This window comes from Equus quagga, chromosome 4 (genome assembly GCF_021613505.1).
Source record: "Equus quagga isolate Etosha38 chromosome 4, UCLA_HA_Equagga_1.0, whole genome shotgun sequence".
NCBI classification, from domain to species: Eukaryota; Metazoa; Chordata; class Mammalia; order Perissodactyla; family Equidae; genus Equus; species Equus quagga.
Window position 1 is genome coordinate 24,731,150 of NC_060270.1, and position 18,958 is coordinate 24,750,107.

At 47.6% G+C, this 18,958-nt stretch overlaps 1 protein-coding gene across 14 annotated transcripts in view; it reads left to right on the top strand.

The window, feature by feature from the left end:
• Window positions 1-18,958, top strand: part of KALRN (kalirin RhoGEF kinase) — a 637,395-nt gene that overhangs the window by 222,387 nt on the left and 396,050 nt on the right. The window contains exon 1 of one of the 14 annotated variants that reach the window (XM_046658069.1): window positions 13,248-13,372. The exons of the other annotated variants lie outside the window; for them this stretch is intronic. The gene's annotated coding sequence lies outside the window, so the exon portion shown is untranslated. Of the gene's footprint in view, window positions 1-13,247; window positions 13,373-18,958 lie in introns of those variants that run through there. 14 annotated transcript variants of the gene reach the window in all.

Consider the following 18,958-nt stretch of genomic DNA (forward strand, 5'->3'; position numbering starts at 1 on the left):
GTGGTCACCCAGCTTCTATTTTTGTAAAGGGGTGGGCGCAGCGTCTCCCCTCTGGCCCTGTGAGGTGACAGCTTGTTCCCCAGGGCTTGACTAATGGGTGATCTTCTCATTTACCAGCTGGCCTTGGGGAGCGAGGCCACTTCTCACCACCTTCCCCTGACCTCTGTGATGACCCCTGCATTGCTCATCTTGGGGGTGGTGGGGAGTGAGCCATTCTCTCTCCCAATTAAACATTTAGGGAGGAGGGACTCTGTTTCCACAGATAATTCATAAAGCAGGCCACTCATTCGTTTAATAAACTTCTGTTGAGCAGCTGTCATGAGCCCAAAACACGGCACTTGGATAAAGATGAGTAGACCAGAATTTCTGTCCTGGAGCAGCAAGCTGTCATAAACTCGTATTTCTCCTTATTTATGTCTGCTGCGTGTACCCCTCTGTCCTAGGCACAGCCTCTGTGATTGGGGAGTTTTCAGAGAAGAGGGAATATTGCAGCTAAGGAATGACAGGAAAGCCTTAATGAGCAATTTGTGGGAGGACTGGGTAATTCAGAGGTGATTCGAGTAACGCACAACTCATCTTGTTGCAATATGAACACTGCTACCTCGGCCCTGTGCCCTCTCGTCTGTAACTAATGGGCCTGTCTTCCATTGTGTTCACAGAACACAGGCCGGGGCACCCCTCATTAGCCAGGTGCAGATTATGGCTCTCTTTGCAGCCCTGCTTCACAGCAGGCTGCCCCCCACCCCCTCCAGCTGCGGTGGACCCTGTGTGATAAAGGTGTCTGCCCTGCAATCGCATCCCATTACCAGAGAAAAGGGAGGCCTCTTCCCCATTAGGGAGCAGTTTGTGGGATTAAGGGTCATTAAGTAGGCTCGTTGGAGATGTCCCCTTGGAAAAGGGAAGGGTGGGTGCCGGTCAGTGGAGGATGCATCTTAAAATGGCAGAACTGAACCAGACCTTGAGATAAAAAAGTCTACCTCCCGCCCACTGTAGGAAACCCAGCTGTGTCATCTTGATGACAGCCATTGTGACCTCACGATGCCCATCTACGTGCTAATGCCAATGATAAGCATCAGACAATATTGAAGCTGCTGCACCATCCATCTTCTGATCTAGGAAGACCTGCAATCTTCCAATCTTTGTAGGGAAGGAGAAGTGCTTGGAAGGGCTCCAGTGCATAACTAGACTTAACTGATGGAGAAACCTTTGTCCACTTCGCTTCTGAATGAAGAAGGCTGGACTGATGTCTAGCCAGGAGGCCATACTCTAGTCTTGGCCAAAACCCTTCTGGAAAGGAGGAGCATATTCCCACTTCCTGTGTGAAAATCTCCAAAAGAGTGGACAGAGCTACCCAGTGGCGCTTCCAGTATTGGAATTGTGCTTATTATTGGTTTATGCACCACGTTGTGTTTGTTTCAGTGTAAACCTGTGCTTGGGACACGCCCAAGACAAGATCTTTATCACCGTGCTTGGGAGGGTTTGCGGGCACCCACCTCCTCCATGACCAAGGCATCTTCCCGGATGAGAACCGCTCGTTTGCTTAGAGGAGACTGGCCTCAATGGCTGCCCGAGCCTGCCCTCCCAACGCTGCCTGTGGGAAAGCTCCCTCTGGAGAACCTAATTTTAAATGCCTTCCTGCGTATTCATTCTTGCATGGTGCAATTCGAGCACACTTATTGGTGTTCTATCCATGCTGAAATAGAGCTGAGTGGGGGTTCACATTGGTCCCGGGGTGCCACTTACCAGCTGGGAGACTTTAGGCACATCTTTAACTTCTGACCCCCAATTACGTTCCCAAGAAACAAGGATGAATATTTGGGCTAGCTCAGTGCCTTTCCACTTTTCTTCTGCTTCCACATTGCAACTTCCTCATATACAATACTCTCTCTTTGTGACAGTGTCTTTCGATGGGAGAAGTGGGATGGCAGGGCATGTGTGTGGTCATGGTAGTGGTGGTGGTGATAGAGAATAGGCTTGTAAAGCCACGCATCAGCATCTCCAGAGTAGTTTGGTAAAGACCCCCACCCATCCCAGCTCAAATGTGCCTGCCATTCCTCCTTTGAGACTTGCCACACTAAATGATATCTAAGCCCCTTTATAGCTTAAGAATTCTATAATAATTTTTGCCTTTTTGCTATTCATTCTCCCCTATATGTCTGCAGGAGGCTCTTCTCTCTTCAGGGTTGTTTCCTTGGTGCTGATGGACAATAAGAAACTTTTCTCGGCAATTAGAACCATAATCTGTTGAGTCTTTTCCTGCTTGGGGAAAAAAAAAGAAAAGCCCAAGATGCCACCCAGGGTTGTTATAAGAATCAAATGGGATGAGGTATGTGGAGGTGTCTGGTGCCTGGGCCAGCATAGCTGCTCCCTAGACATCGACTTCCCTTCTGGCTCCCTGCACCACTTCGGTCATGCTCTACTCTTTAGTCATCCAGCACCTTCTGAGACCATGCAGAAGGTCATTAATGCTGTCTTCTAAATGAACTTGCTCCAAAAAATTTTTAGTGATCCCTAATGGAGCGAAATCAAGAATTGATTTTTGAGAGAAGTTGGTAATCATGATGTAGCTTCATGGGGGTCCCTAAAGATCACTAAATGGTGTGGTGCCCCTGAGTGAGGCACAAGAGAGGAGCACCCAGGTCAAATTGGGGTCATGTCCAATGGCTCAGGGTTGGGGCAGCCGTCATGGGGAAAGGTCTCTGAAAAAACAACGTCTGTCCTTGAAGCAGCCACAGAGGAAAGCAATGCTCCCAGAGGGATGTGATCGCCCCTCCCCCTGCTCCTTCTACATCTGAGACACTTGTCACCTTCAGCTTTGTGTTATAGCTAAGAGCGTTATTTGTCTTATTCTCCTGCAAACTTGGGCCAGAAACACTTCCTATAGTCCACCAAAGAAATGCGTCTATGCATTTTGATATTCTTGGAGGTTTGTGCAAACAAAATAATGTTACTTTCATGTTAATAACCGTGAGAAAATATTCACGGGGCCCACTGGGTGAAGGGCATGGCAGGAGGCAGCACGGACTGTGCTGAGGGTTGCTTGCTTATTGTGTTTTGCTGTTTGTATGTCCTGTTAACCACATTAGCAATTCAGGACATCCCCCGGATGCCCCGTCACTGGGCAAAGTATCCACTGCTGTTTCCTGCCCTCTCCCTCCAAGGTATAAACAGTTCCAATCACTCCCCAGGGCCCAAAGCAGGACCCAAAGTCTCCTCCTGCCTGGGGTGACAAGAACCAGTGGGGCCGGTTGTGGAGAAATTGCGCTGCCTCTCCTTCCTTCCAGACACTGGCCCGCTGCCTCTTCTCTTCGCCACACCTTCACCCCCCACACCTCTCGAGCCAGCAGTGAGCACAACTCCACAGTCATTTGTCAAACTGAAGTGCCATTGTAGTAATTATAATACATCATATTTTTTGAATGTCAGTTTTTAAAGTGTTCTCACACCCCTGTCCTTAGAGAGTTTCTGGTCCAGCCCTTCCTTTTGCATAGAAAACTTTGACCCAGAGCAGAGACCCACCCGAAGTCATCCAGTCCGTGGTTCATCATTTGGTCTCCCGTCTACTTTGTGTGGCAGGCCAGGAGGGCGTGAGTATGAGCATCATTTTACAGATGGGAAAGCTGAGACTTGGTGAGGTTGGAGGTGTGCCTGGAATAGAGCCAGGTAGGCAGGAAGGGAAGGGAAGCCCTCTGCTCTGAGGCCGGTGCTCCTCCTCTTTCCCCAACACATACACACACAACCTTGTCCTGCAGGAGAAGGGGCGCCCCTGTCAGCAACCTAGGAAATGACTAGAAGGGCTGGGGAGGAAAGGAGAGTAGGGGTCACTTGACCCTGTCCTCACCACTACTGTGGTAAAAGGGCAACCACCAGACAGGCCTCCAGGGGGCATGCCGACAAGTCTCTATGATTCAATGGCCTGAGCCCTTCGAGTTGGGAGGGAGGCTTCAAAGAGCTGCGACCTTCGGGGCAGCCAGAAGGGCAAGGTCTTTACTGGGCAGTTTGTAATTTCCTGCTTTTTTTGGAAAATGGCTCCCGTGCCCGCCTGTCCCTGCCCTCCTCCTCCTCCTGGGGCCTAAACCACCGCCCTCTCCACCCCCTGTTGACTGGGCTCAGGGCGAGGAAGTGTGTCTGTATCCCGCCCCAACACAGGACACAGCGTCCTGTATTATTTCCAGCCTGCTGGTCCTGGGAATCTCTACTTACTTTTTCTCATTTCCTCCCCTTGAACATTAGAAACATTAGATTCCAAAAATAATCCAAGTCATAGTGTTCTGCAGGCTGCATGTGTGTTTTCTCCCAAAGCTGTTTTTCTCCTCCTTACATCCTTCCTCCCTCTCCTTTCTTTCCTCTCCTGCATTTTCAGCCCCACTGTGTGCTAAGGTCACCAGGCCTGCACGAGGAGTGTGGGTGTGGAGAGCAGAGTGGAGGAAGGACTGGAAGGAACGCTGGGCAGGGGAGGCTTGGCTCCCTCCCCAGTCTCTCATGAGGGCTGGAAGGGGCTGAGACCTGAACTGTCATATGCAAATAGCCTGCATATATGGCGCCTACTTGTAGGTGGACCCCGTAGAACTGTGGACCCCATAATGACCTCTTGGAACTGAGAACGTGGACGCTGTTTTAACAACATTTTCCAGAATCCAGGTTGTCACACTGATTCTGTCTGAAGCAATTTAGGTGAGCTAGGAAAACAAGAAGGTCCTGATCAGAAAGAGAAGTTGTGTGAGGCACAGGCAAGTTACTGAGAAAGATTCATTGATTCATTCATTCGTCAACAGATGTTGAGTGTCTACTATGTGTCAGGTCCTCTGCTAGGTGCTGAGGACCAAGTCTTCCCACCCCAGGCACTGGATGGGGGAATAGTGTAAGGAAGTGAAGGGAAAATTAGGTTCAGCATTGATGTGAGTCTCCATACCTTGTAAGAAAATTATGGCTTAGAAATAGAAACCACTCTAGAGGTTAGAACCTGGTTAGATATCAAGGTCTCTGTTGCTTACTGGGCAGAGGTCAGGGTTGGGGGGCTCTAGTGTGTTTGGGGAGTGAGTGGTGAGATGGTCCAAGACAAAAGAAAACATGTCCACTCTGCCGCAGTAGGAGAAGTGGAGGAGATGTCTTAAGTGCCCTTTTTGAACGAAAGACATTCAGGTATAATTTACAAAGTGAAAAAACAAACTGAGTCTCTGGGGTAGGGAGCTTCTTCACAATTCCCTTCCAAGCATTTTACTTTGAAGAACCCACTTTCCTTCCTCCTCTTCACCTTCTCTCCTACCCCCTGCACCCCTCCAACTGCCTTTCCCATTTGTGACCTTTCTTCTCCTTGCCCTGAACCTCCTCCAGCCTGTACTTACCCCCCCCTTTTGGTGCACCCATTCTCTCTGAACTTGTAGCTTCACTTCTCTTTTGTGGTCCTGCTTCCTTCCTTGGGTGGAGCTAAGGAAGAGCTCCATGAGTGGTTCAGGCCTCTCATGGAGGGCAGAGAGATCACAGGCCAGAAGACCTAGCCAAGACTTCTAGAAAGATCTCTGGCTTTGCAATCTCAGAGACCTGGGTTGGAATCCCAGCTTAGCTACTTGCTAGCTGTGGCCAATTCAACCCTCTCTGAGCAGTTTCTTTATCTGTAAAATATAGATTTTAATACATGCCTTAGGATTGCTGTATGGATTAAAGAAAATGTATATAAAGCATTTAGTATGCCCGGAGCCCAGTAGGTGTTCAACAGGTTTGTAGAGACAGACTTGAGCTGAGCCATGTAGATAGAAGGATCAGGAGTAGAAGAGAGGCTTAGGGAGTCTTTCTGAGGTCTTGGGAGGGAGGGCTGGGAGTAGACCCACATCTACAGCAAGGATCCTGGAGTAGACAGTAGGCAGCATGTGACAGCATAGCATGGAAGCAAGGTAGGGACCTGGTGCCTGGAGAAACCAGGAAGAGATCTTGGCAAGAAACCTGTCAATGAGGATTAGATACAAGATCTGCTGCTAATAGGAAAGGGAAGTGGAAGCACGTGATTGGGTTGGCAAGATCTTAGCACACTGTTGCTGAAGATAAGCTAATTAAATAAATGCCAGATATTGTGCTGGGGACAGGCAATTGGAAGATGGAGAGAGTCAGGCCTTAGCACATTGGAGCAGGGGGCACCAGCAGATAGCTGCTGCATAGCGAAAGTTCACCGAGGTACCTGTCACTGCTATGGGAACAAGATAGATGGGGAAACATTCTGCCCAAGTTGGTGTGTAGGAAAAAGGGAAGAGCTTGAGCAAAGGTGTGGTAGCCTCAAAGGCCAGGGTGGGGTTCTGGGAACACCCACTGTCCAGTGTGGCAGGAGCTCAGGCTCCGTGGCAAGGAGTGCAGGAGGGTGATGTCTGTGCCATGTCAATTACCAGGAGCTACAACACGGGGTCAGAAATCTAGTCACACCACTCCCTGAGTAACCAGCAGACGCAAGGAAACCTGGGTGCGGATGAATGGTTCAGGCCCTGCCAGGAGCATCTTAGAATGCTAGAATCTTTGAATCAGAAGGTCCTGTTCCTCACCCAGGGCAGAACTCCCTTCCAGCCTTCCTGACTGACATGCATTCTTCTAGCCTCTGCTGAGCATTTCTGGGGTGGAGTCACAGCTTTGTGAGGCAGCCTGTTTCATGGCTACACAGGCTGTAGAAAGTCCTACTTTGTTAGAAAGTCTTCCTTCCACCAGGCCAGAATCTGCCTTCCTGGAGCTTCCACCCTGTGCTCCCAGCTCTGCCCTAGGGGCCCCCAGAACTAGTCTCTTCCTTCTCCCATAGGACACCCCTCCTGTGACTTGAAGATGGTCCTCATGGACTTCCCAGTCTCTTCTGCTCCAGATGAACTCCCATCATTCTACTGGCCTATTTTCATTTGATGTAGGCTCTGAACTCTTCAATGTGGCATTCCTGGGACCATTTTTTCAAATATGAGAGGGGATGGGTTTGCAGGGTCTGCAGCTCTTGATCCCACTTCCACAAGTGAGAAAAAGATTTTGTGTGCATGGGTGTACTTGCTTCTTAAAGCTCAAGTTAGTCAGTCTGAAACTCCAAGGCATGCCCACTCAGAGAACTGTGTTCTCTCATTCAAATAGAAAGAGGCACTTCTTCTAGGTGAACACAAGAGGATGTCTTCTCACATGTACACATAGAGAGACTTTTCCAGTATGAAAGCATTGAGTTGACAGGTTTTGATGCCCCGAGTTAGGTGCGCCCCGGTCAGTAGTATTCACTCTTCCTCAGGGAAAAGCCCCTCTCCAGGGTATTGACTGTTCAGCCCCATCCCGTGCCCCATGGCTCTCCCTGATATCATTCCCAAGCAGGGCGAAAGCTTTGTGGTCTTGTCTTGGTGAGAGTCAGACAATTCATAGTGAAACACACAAAGGAACATTAATTACATTAAGTACCTCTACTGGAGTCTCAGAAGGGTTCTTCCCCCGTGTTCTCCATTCTATGTCCACCAAGCAACACCACTCTCTTGCTCCTTGCCTCATTTCTGGTCCCTCCATAGTGAGCCTTTTCTAGGACAAGAAGGACCCCGCTGTGGGGACCATTGCTGCTGTGGTGAGAGAAGACATGCCCTTTCTTGGTATAGAGAAAAAGGGATATTTAGTTTCCTCCATGCAGATCAGGTGGACTGACTGGTCCCACCTCAGAGTGGCACTTGTCCTGCCCTAGGAGATTTCCCTGGGGAGCTGACGCTTATCATGTGGTATCAAGAGGAGGTGCAAAGCAGAGGGCCTAGCATGGAGAGTGAGACTGGACTTGGGCATTCAGCCCCCACCACCAGGACGTCCTCTTCTGTGCTTTGCACAGTCCCGCCTTCTCACACGTCTGTTCATACCAACCGCCCTCCCATTCCACCTATTGAAATCCTACCCTAGCTGAAGGTCCAGCTCAAATGCTCTCAAATGCTACTTTCCCCACTCCTCCCTATTGGAGGTGGTCTTTCTCTCCTCTGGGCATCTTCCTATAGTCCTTATCCATCCCGCTCAAATTGACCCTATTCCAACCCATCTTGTATTATAGCTTTATGTTCAAAGACCTCATTCCCCCAGTTATATTGCACATTCCTGGAGGTCAGGGCCAATGTCTTAGATAACTCTGTGTTCCCCAGAGGCACACAGTCAGAGCCAAATAAAAAGTAGACTGTGGCACAGTCTGTACTTACTAGGCTGCCTGATGGAACAAAACTTTTGTGAGCACTCTGAGCTGACACAAGAGCACCACCTACTGCTGAGTGGTTTCAAGGGACACTGCGTTAATGCTCTCAGTTAAAAACTGGGGTTTTAGCAAGTTTCTTCTTGCAAGGGAGAGATGAGGAGGCAGGGAGACCAGTTCCTTTTGTACTAATCCAAGTGTGAGCAGATGGGGTGTGGAAAGTGTGAGCAGTGGGAGTGGAAAAGAGAGAGAGGCAAACCCTGGAGCCACTCTAAAGGAAAGAAAATGGGACCAAGGAACTGACTGCATGTCAGGGAGGAAGGAGAGCCAAGGTAACTACAAGGCCTTCATGTTAGGGTGATGACGGGAGGGCAAGAGTGGAAAGAAATCCCAAAAACATTTTGGAGGAAGGATGGATGACTAAATTAAATTCAAATGTTAATTTCTTTTAACACACAGAAAAGTGAGAGAAGTAGTGATGAAGATTACTGAAAAGATTACTATAAGTTATCTGGTTATTGCATTTCTGCCCTACTCTTGGGGACAATGGCACTATCTAAAGACAGGAAGTCACTTTATCCTCTGAATAAGATTGTTAAAGCAATGGGGGGTTTTGAGCAGTGTCTGGGTTCTTCATTCCGTAAGTCCTTCCTGAGCTCCTGCAGGGTATGCCGTGCTAGGTTGGGGTCTGGAAGCTGGAAGTATGACCAAGCGTCTCCTGGATGTACCTGAGCCTGGCCCCCATGTGCTCCCTCACCTGCCCTGGCCCCGCTGCTGAAGCTTCTACTGGAACAGGGGAGAAGGGAAAAAGGGCAGTGCTAGCTCTCTTGTTCAGCTCAAGGTCAAGCCCACCTAGCACAGATCTCTTCCAGCAATGCGCCCACCCCCTTCTCTCCGAGAGGGGCTTGTAAAGGGAGAGCCATCTCCTCCTTAGCCCATGTGGAATTTTTCTTCCCAGATGTGCAAATGATTGGCACAGCCAATTTTAGGATGCGTGGGAGGATGGAATGAAAACATCCAACAGACACTCCATTTCTGCAGCAACAATAATAGTTACCATTTACTGAGTGCATCCTGTATGCCAGGAACAAGCATTAGCTCATCTAAATTAACTTTCCAAGGGCAGATCTCGCTTTATGCCTAAATTTAGCTCTGGGATAAAGTTGGGCACTATTTTCTCAGCTTGGATTAAATAGGGTTTGACCTCTTCAATTCTACATTTTGGGAAGTGAGTGAAGCACATTCCCTTACTCCGTTCCTGAAAATATTTTATCAGCATCTGTGGTTCAGATGGAAGGAATTTGGCCACTCGGCGTCAGTATCCCGGGGCTGCCTGGGCTGACTCCTGGCTTGGTTGGTCCTGTTTCTCGTCTGCTTGACTTGCTGGCTCCTGGATGACCATTCCTTTCCCACAGCGGGGTACTGTGTGTATTGCCAGTGCTGCAGGGAATTTAGCCCGTCTAGCCAAACAGACTGAAAATAAAACTCAAAAAACCATTATTTAAAGTCTGAAAATATTTATATTAATAATGGACTTGGTGAGACTTTTCATTATATCACTTAGCATGAGGAGGGCAAGAGTGAGGAGAGTGGCCTTTGAAGGCCTAACATGAGCATGTACTTCCCCAGGCAGAGCCGAGCCGCGGCTCATTTTCAAGGACACAGTGTGAGTTTAGCATGAAGTTTTGCAGCCTGGGTTTCTCTAATTAGAAAGCAACTACTTTTTGTGATTGCCAGCTTATCCTGTCTGAACCCAGGGGAGGTAGAAAGCATTCAGCATCCACTGTGTGTCATACCCTGTGCTGGCATCACCTTTCATAAGTTATCTTTCTCTCTCCCTTTGTCTTCTTTGACCCAGACTTTGAAGGGTTTGTAAGAAAAAGGAGTGGAGGGGGAGGCAGAGAACCTGCAGTTGGTGAGAAGTCTGTATTATGCTTGTTGATTTTGTTTTGTGCAATAACTGCTGGCTTGGACTCCCCTTTGCAGTGAGATAAATAACTCTCTTTCTGGAAGCCTCAGTGTAGAGGGTTAAAAGTTCAGGGTTAAAAGTGAATTTGACCGTATCACACCCCTCCAGTGGTTCCCCAGTGCTGCTGAATAAAGACCCAGTTGATACCAGCTACTTCCTCATGGACAGACCATAAGTCTCCACCTGAACTGTTTAAATAAAAATGCAGTGCATCGGAATCACCTGGAGAGCTCCTACTGAATCAGAACCTCAAGGGTAGGCCTGGGAAGCTATATTTTTTAAGAAAACATTTTAGAGGGGCTGGCCCAGTGGCGCAGCAGTTAAGTGCACACGTTCTGCTTTGGCGGCCTGGGGTCTGCCAGTTTAGATCCCAGGTGTGGACGTGGCACCACTTGGCACGCCATGCTGTGGTAGGCGTCCCACATATAAAGTAGAGGAAGATGGGCATGGATGTTAGCTCAGGGCTAGTGTTCCCCAGCGAAGAGGAGGATTGGCAGAAGTTGGCTCAAGGCTGATCTTCCTCAAAAAAAAAAAAATAAAAAAAAGAAAACATTTTAGATAGTTCTGAATTAAGGCTAGGTTTGTGAACTACTGTGGTAGACACTGGAGCAGTGAGTTTGGAGGAAAGAGAAATCAGTATGGGCTCAGTTGGTCAACGAAGGCATCCTAGGAGGTGAGACTTCAATTGTATTTTGAAGGAGGGGAATAATTCGGATATTTGAGTGTGGAGCATTTCATGGGGGGAAAGATGTGTGCACAAATACAGGGGTGGCAGTGAGCATGGCAGTGACTAGAATATGGCTGGAAAGGATGCTTGCTGTGGGACAGCAGTGTGAAATAATAGAGAAAGGCAGATTCGGACCAGCTGGGGAGGGAGGAGCTCCTTGAATGCCAGAATACGGAGACTGGATTTTGCATTTTAGATGACAGATAGCAGCAATAATTTTGCAGGGTTTTTTTTGACCGAGGGAATGCCATGATGAAAGCAGTGTCTTAGAGCAGTGGACCTGGTGGTGCAGATGGTTTGGTATAAGGGAGAAAACGGAGTCAGGGAGACCAGTAAGGAATTCCAGTATGAATTAATGACTGCGGTCATCTAGGCAGGAGGGGCTGTGGGGTGAGTGGCAGCAGCAATGGAAAGTAAAGGGTAAATTTCAGGGTTATTTGAGGAAAGAAAGAACACGTGGGCTCTGGGGGATGAGGTGAAGATGTGGGAAGTCAGGAGAAGGTAACAGGTTTCATAGAAAAGACACAGTAGTTGGAGATGCTGTGGAACGTCAAGGGGATATCCATATTGAGTGCACAGGCACCATGTGACTAGGAATAGTCTGGTATTTGGGTGTGTATTTGGAGACATTTTGATAGTGGTTTAAAAGCATGGACTTTGGAGTCATCCACACCTAGATTCGAGTCTTCAATGTGCCATTTGGGTTTTCGTTATGTGACCTTGGTCAAGTTGTTTATAATCTCTTTGACTCTGTTTCTTCAACTAGAAAAAGGTGATGATGATGGTATCTGCTACCTCATAGGGCTGTGATGAGGCTTGAGATACTGTGTGTAAAGCTCTTGTGTAGAGCCTTGCACATATTTATTTTTGTCGGTTATCTGGAAAGTTAAGGTTAGAGGGCACCCCGGGACAGAGGAAATTGGATGGAATTTAGTTTCAGATGGAGACTAGATTCTAAATTTATCTCCATCACTTACAAGCAATTGTGTGATGTTTGGCAGTTTACTACACCTCTTTGTACTGAGTTTTCAGCATGTTTAAAATGGAACGAACAATTCCTTCTTTGTAGCATTCTTATGAGGATGACATGAGATAATCTATGGAGGAACTTGGCACAGCGCTTGGCACATGAAATAGGAAATACTATTCGCTTTGTTGAAGTCATGAGCCGGGATGGATTTTCACGTGGACAGAGCCTGATGAATAAAAGCAGAGGGCTGAGGGCTGAGTCTTGAGACTGTCACAGTAAGGTGTGCAGGACATGAAAGGAAGCCGTGAAGAGGCAGCTGGAGAAGTGGAGGCAAGTTTGGATAAATGAGTGTAGGACGGGAGGATGGGAGAGCTTTCAAAATTAGAGTGTTGCTGTTGTCTCATCCTGCTGAGACGAGACATGACGTGTCAGGGAGGAGAGTGGCCGTGCGTGAAAGCGCAGGTGCTCCTGAGAGAATTTAGTGTTGGGTGGAGACCTGCGAAGGCAGAGGGGAGAAGCTCATCATGTCTGCAGCTGGGTGGCCTGCCCCTGAAAATGACCTGGGGTAGAGGGCCAGAGAGGGTCGAGTTTCAGGAAGGACTGCATCAGATTCTGATGTGACATCACAGGGAAAGAGAAGGACTCAGAAAGGAAGAGACATGGATTTTCACTGTGGGTGCAGATTTAAGAAAGCAGTGAAGGTAGACCTATTACAGGGGGTTAAGGAGGAAGTGGATAGAGGGAAAACAAAGGCAGCAGGGGCAGAACACACTTCTGAAAGTTTGGTGATGACGGGAAGTATAGACGGAATGAAGCTCTGAGCATGTTGGAAGGTAGAGCGACAGGGTTAAGAGCATCGATGTTGCAACTAGGCCCCCTGGGTTTGAATCTTGGCTCTGCTGCCTATTAGCTTTGTGGCTTTGGGCGAGTTAACCTCTTTGTGCCTTAGTTTTCCAATCTATAAAATAGAGATGATAATATTGGGGGTTAATATTGGGGAGATAATTATGAGGTTATTAGAGGATTAAATGAGTTAACATATGTAAAGTGCTTGGAACAGTGCCTGGCACATAGCATGGATTCAGTAATTGTGAGTTGTTGTTATTGTTGTTGTTACCATTATCATTACTGCTGTTATTGAGAGAAATTGAAAATGGAAAGGAGGATGGAGAAAGGGAAGACAAGAAGGGGCACAGTACTGTTTATATAGTTTGGCTCTGAAATATGCATGCAACACACACCAGGGAGTCCTCTTAGACTTTACTGAATGTTCTGACCAATGAGACTACAATGGGCCATCTTTGGCACTGATCTACTCGGGGCAATATCACATGGGAACGATGGCTTACCAGCAGGATAGTCCTTGCAGCAGAACAGCTCAGATGCAAGAAGACAAGATCCACGGTGGGCAGTTGCGGAAGCTGCCATGGCTTAAAAAATCCTTGCTCCACAGGAGCCGATCTCTCTTGTAACAGCTCCATCGGCACCCTTCCAGGGTCCCTGTAGTGGACATGCCAGTTACAAGAGGCACCACGCTCGGGGAAGCCCAAGGTATGATGCCCCTCTCAGGTATTTATAGTTCATTGATAGTCCTTCTGATTCAGATACAATTTAGCAATCAGGGTTGTTTTTTTTTTTTTTTTTACCATAGGTAATGTGATTTGTCACATACTATCTTAATCTGTTTCCAGGGAGACAGAACTGGGATGTTAACTGAAGGTCAGATTGTCATGCAGAAGGGGAAATGTTTTGTTAACCCTTTACTCGCAGTGGGATATTTGCCTGTTTTATAGAGAAACCAGGGCAATTCTAGATGTGAGCAACATGTTAGGATGTTAGAGCTGGGATTTGGGAATTAGGGAATTTGAGATGGAAGGTGTAAGAAATGTGCTAGGAGATCGATAGGATGTCCACAGTTCAGAGACACAGCCTGGTTGGTGAAATTGTTTGGTATCTTGGCTGATTGCTGTGGCTACAGTGGTGGGGTCCCCCAGGTAACCAGGCTGCGCCATCCTTCCTGGAGCAGCCGGATATATAGTGAAAGATACAAATGGCTTCTCTGTTATACAATATATAAAAAGTATGCCAGCGGACATGCCAAAAGCCTAAAGGAAAACAGGCAGAGCCCAGGGCACCTTCTCCCCCTCAGTAGCTATGTATTGACACCTACAGTCTATCAGGCACAAGTCCCCGCCGCCCCTCCCATCTAGAGACACCGGCGTGGAGATGGTCTCTCAGAACCCTGAACCCCTGCGGCCTGTAAGCCTGCAGGTACAGACAAGGTGAGGTGTCAAACTCCCTTTGGTGAGGAATCCTAGGAACCTAGAAACAAAGCCCACATTATGGGGTCCTTTATCTTTTTTCTCTCTTTGCCCCACTTTGGACAAAGCAGGGAAGCTCAGTCCTAGGAAAGTGGATCATTGTAAACCAGGGTTGAAGGGTCTTAAGCGTCCTGGGCCAGAACAGACACATGGGGTCTTTGTGTCACCCTGTTTGCACAAGAATATGTGAAAGCAGAATTGTGAAGGGGGGGAGGTTCGCCTCTGGTTCCCACCCTCTTCTCATGTTAGGGCCTCTCTCCTCTCTAGGGCTCCTCCACCACCTCATTTTAGGATCTCATCCCTGCATCTTGCTCACAAAGGGCCTTGGCTTTCTTACTGAGCTGCTTCTGTATCCAGGATAAACTAATTTCAGGAGGGTTTGCAGGAATAATGCATTTTAATAGGAGTCTCTCCTGAGTGTAAACTGTTAAGAGCCAAAGAGATTGAGTCTCTAGTAATGAAAGAGTTGGGGTGTGGCAGAGGGGATGAGGGAGGGAGCGTCTGAAACAAGGCAGGAGGGCGTGAGATGCCCCGTCAGGCCACACAGGGAGGGCAGGAGTGCACCAGTGCCCTCAGGCATAACCCTGAGAGAGTGTACTGGTCTCTGAGTCTGCGTGGGCCAGGCACCACGGGGCCCTCTGTGTCTGTGAGGGTGAGGCAGTGGGAGGATGCAGGGGCGTCTCTAGGTTGTGTCTGTGCAGCGCCCCGTGTTGCTCCGGGAGTGCATCTCTGGGAGGAGTGAGCTGTGGATGTGTTTGTGTTCGAGTTGCAGGTGTGATTCCCATTAGCCCGTGGAGATTTCACAGTAAGGTGAACCTACTGCAATTTTAAATCCACACCTTTCATCTGTTTTGAGCTCTGAATGAAAACCTTGGGGAACTATATGCAGTAGAATATGCTCACTATATGGATTTTAAACTCTATCAGGTATGCAACACTTAACAAATCACGACACCGTTATCTTACTTGAATCTCGCTGTTACCATAAGGTTGAAATAGGGTAAATTGTTATCCCCGTTTTACCAATAACAAAACTGAGGTTCAGACCAATAACCTAACTTGGCAATGTCTATGCAGCAGAATCTGCACTAGAACCCAAGTCTCCTGATTGAGCCTCTGTTCTTCACAGTCTCACATGCATAGCATTTTATTGTGGAATTGACTGCACTCCAAGATCCCCAGATGCAGCTAGGATGTTAGTGCTGTTTAGGGCTCAAGCTTTTATGGATGGGTCACTGCAGTGTATAAGGGACACAGGTGATATTGGGCTGTGCATATTTAGACAAAGAAAATCCGTTGGTTTTCTTCTATCCTCTTAATCAGCTCATCAAAGCTGAATATAAACAACTTTAAAACCAATAGAATCTATAATTACAGACAGTATAAAATACTAACAGTAGGTGGTAAGGTGGTTTGAAAGCTAAAACTCTAAATTACATGCCATTGCTAAATTTGCAAATGAAGGAAAATAAGCACAAGATCCTCATTGTGTTTTGGGGTTTTTTTTGCTCTATGAAATAGTTTATGCTTCATTAGAAACAGAACAGAACAATAATAACCTTTTAGTTATCCCCATCTTTATAAGAAAAGAGGGAAAAGGTTTCTGTTTATTTTCCTAATTTGCATTTAAATACATTCTTTTATCATTTATTATAGAGAACCAGATTTTCACATTTTCCCTGAATTTTAGCCAGTATAAAAAAAAATTACTGGGGCCAGCACTGTGGCATAGTGGTTAAATCCAGCACATTCAGCTTTGGCAGCCTGGGTTCCTGGGTTCGGATCCCTGGCACAGACCTACACTAGTCGTCAAGCCATGCTGTGGCAGTGACCTGCACACAAAATAGAGGAAGACTGTCACAGATGTTAGCTTAGGGAGAATCTTCCTCACCAAAAAAACAAACAAACAAACAAAATTATCTTAGTTAAAAGCAAAACATGAAAAAGAAAAAAAATCCAAGTAGCTTACATGTAACATCTCTCTTCTTAATGAGACAAAACTATGTTGGTTTCCAGACAAAGAGATAAAATTTCATTGCTTAGACATAAACTTGCCTCTTGGAGGAATTTTGTTGTTACATTACATTTTGTTTAACCTACCATTTGTAGCTTCTCAAAAAGAAAAGAAAAAAAAAAGACAGTTCAAAATGATTGAAACCAATGAGGAGATGTTTTCTTTAGTTTTTCTTGAGATCTTTGGGTTAGTCTGGTTCATGTGTCTTCCGGAGAGCCCAATTTGAATAGATCAAATCATAAAACGCCCTAGCTGGAAGGGAGCATAGAAGGGGTCCACTTGTACGGAGATTAGCAATCCCAGAGCCTGTGGCTAACTCACTCATGCATTCATTCGTTCACAAGGAATTTCTTGAGAGCAGTGGAGCTGTTTGAAGGAGTTGTCCCCAGGCACCGATGGGGCAGAGGCGAGGAGACAGGAGGAGGCTGGGGGTTGGAGAGTGAATGGCCCTCTGGAAGGGATAGCACCTTTCTCCAGCTGGAGCCCCACAGGGCCCTGGTGGCTGCCTTTTGGGGGTAAAAGGGTGGAGCCCAGGCAGAGGGGGTCCTACAGCCACATGCAGGAGGGAGGGCGCCTCCCAAGAGCCTGGCTCAACAGGCACTCAGTGAACGTGCCTTGGGTGGAATGAATTAATTCTAGACCCTGGGCTTCACTTCTCTGAACCTGTTTCCTGCCTGTAAAGTATGCCTGATGGATGCAGTGAAGTGATGTGTGTGACTGGACCTTCTGAACTCTGCAGCACCAGACAAATGTCAGGGCTGAGACTAAGAAGCTGCCTTTCTCTGGCTATCAAACAACGCCAGTTTTCTTGCTGACGTTCTTCTATTCAAAAGTTAGAAATCTAAGTTGTAGCAATGAATATGGGTTCTGATCCAGGAGAATCAATAAAACCATTTTTTATTTTGAACGGAAAAAAATACATTCCATAAGTTTCTAAATTGAGCCAACTGTAAACCACGATGCTCACCTCCATTCTGGGAACCTCTTCTCTCTTGCAAATGAAAAGAAACTCAGAAATGAAGAAACTTGCTCACCGTCTCATGGGTAGTTAGTGACAGATCCAAACCCGGAACCAGCCTAGTCCTCGTCCCACTTGACTGCACACACACACACACACACACACCCCTGAGTGCACACACACACACACACCCCTGAGTGCACACACACACACACACACCCCTGAGTGCACACACACACCCCTGAGTGCACACACACACACTCCTGAGTGCACACACACACCCCCCTGAGTGCACACACACACACACCTCAGTGCACACACACACACCCCCCCGCGACCACACACACACACACCCCTGAGTGCACACACACACCCCCCTGAGTGCACACACACACACACGCCCCCCTGAGTGCACACACACATGCCCTTGCTCATGTACACACACATGTGCACATGCACATACATTCTCTCTCTGCGGCCATTTCCACTGAATGCAACAGAAATGATGCTGACCCTTGCAGAAGCCAGGCTCACAAGGGTGAGGATTGTATACAATTAGGCAGCAGGTTTGGGCCCAGAGAAGACATGAGACTGTCTCTAGGAAACAGTCATCCTGGAGAGACCCTGGTTGGTGATATCACATGGGACCATCTGGTCCCCAGAGCAGGTCTTTTCTTCTCTGTCTGAGACGTGTATCACCTCTTTGGAGCACCGCCTCCAGCACAACTGAACTTTCCCAGAATGCCCGGCCACTGGAGAGCAGCTCATATGCTCCAAGGTGGAAGTCGGCATGGGTGGAATGGCATGGGGCAGACCTCCTGCTCTGAGAAGCCTGTTCAAGGAGATGCACAGTTCCTCCAGCACTCTCACTCTCGCCTGTCTTGAACTCACTTTTCTTACTGCTTTCCACTCTAACCGGCTCACGTTCAGCAATCCTTGCTCTTAGTCCAGTGGGACCTGGTGCCAGGCAATCTAATCATGGTGGTGCTAGCACAGAACTCTGCTGCTCATTTGCATATCTAAAGTCATTTAACATAAAATACAGGGAAGGTCACTTCTCGGCCACAGGGATATCCAGGAAAGTATATGGAGTGAGCACAAGGACTTCAGGCATTTCAGATTCTCATTAACTTTATTGATTCTTTTGTCAATAAGGAAAAGAGATAAGAAATTATTTTAAAATAGGATTGAGAGGCAGAACTTTAAAGATCAAAAATTACAGAATAAGATTCATCTAAACTCCTGGGGCACCTGTCTTCTTTTCCCCCTTGTCCTTAATAATAATTTTTAAAAAATGGCCCGAGTGCCATGATGTGGGGCTGGCCGTGGCTGGCGGACCCAGGATGGTGCACAGCGCAGATAACAACCCAGCCTGTGCAGGAGCTGCCAGCCTGAAACATCCCTGATGCTCGAAAGTGAAGAATGCTACTTTCATCCTTTTGTGATTCTCGGTGTAGGTATCCAGAAGTGATCTGAGTGATTCAGAAGGAGCATCGTCTCCAAATCATGCACGTGTGCCTTTGGAAGGTGGTTGAGTTTGAGTTGTCTCTCCAGACACGTAACTCTGATTGCCCACAGGACACCTCCTCCTGACGCATTTGTAAGCCCCTCAATCTTAGCACATCTAAAACAGAGCCTACGATCTCCCCACCCCCACCCAAGCTTCTTACCCTCCTCTTAGGTAGCACCTGTGGTGGCAGCTTTTATTACAAGGCCCCGGGGCACCATGCCAGGGTGCCAGGGAGAAACCTGGCTGTTCCCCTGAGCTCTTTCTCACCCTCCCCTCCCCAAACCATTGTCAGTCTCATTTCTAGTAGCTCTCAAATCTGCCCACTTCTCAGCCT